Genomic DNA, 980 nt, shown 5'->3' with positions numbered 1-980 from the left:
CCTCATGTGTGACGTACCATTTTTTTTCTGCATAGTTTTTCTTGGAACATAATTATTACTGTTGATGTATCTGCTTTTGAGCTGCACAGAAACAAAGTGTTTAGCGTCGTCTCTTCACAGTAAGAAGGAGTTTGCACCTCATGGTTCTCCTCCTTTCCAAAACTTTGTGAAAACATACATTTGTAGATGGTGAACCATTTTAAATGACTTCCAGTAGGAGTCTTTGTTAGTGTCAACTTCAGTGTGAGTGGGGGGTCAGACTGAAATTACATCATGTACATCCTGGGAGGCAATTTAACTTAATTTGAGGAGCAGCTGGTCAGGAGCCAAACCATCCCAGGCGGAGGCAGCTGCCCAGACACAGTTCAGCCGCCGGACGCAGCCCTGGTGTGATCCGATTTTACACTGAAGGCTGAGAGCCACAAGAAGAGTCAAGATCATATGAAGAGTTCAGTCTTAAAGCAAACAGGAGGAGTGTTGTTTTAGCATAACATACTGATATTGTATTTCTTGTTGTTCTGGCCTCCAAAGTATGAGCAAAGGAAGGGAAATATGAAAAAATAAAATAAAAATCTGTTTTCATGCTTATTTTTTTTCAAAGAATATCAATCAGAATTTCTACAGAATCATTAAGATTACATATTATTTAGTTTTATTTTAAATACTTTATTTTAAAGATATTGTCTTCAATTAGTCATTGAGGTTTTGTCAACAGCAGGCAGCAAAATTATTATGCATAATTACCAAGACATTGAAATAAAGAAAAATATATGGAAGCAATAAAATTATGGAGCCAAAGTGAAATTCAAGACTTGAGGTTTAGAATATCACCCTGTATCATCAGATAAACCTTTTTAAAACCTATAATTTTCAAAGACAGTTCAAATCTGTAAAATCTTTCAAACTTGGTGATTCTCATCCTTATGTTCTGTCCTTTCTTCAGTGATCCAAGGCCACTTGCTGCTTGTCAGTCCTCCTTT

This window comes from Gambusia affinis, linkage group LG15 (genome assembly GCF_019740435.1).
Source record: "Gambusia affinis linkage group LG15, SWU_Gaff_1.0, whole genome shotgun sequence".
In the NCBI taxonomy this organism is placed as follows: domain Eukaryota; kingdom Metazoa; phylum Chordata; class Actinopteri; order Cyprinodontiformes; family Poeciliidae; genus Gambusia; species Gambusia affinis.
This window is presented reverse-complemented; position numbering follows the sequence as displayed.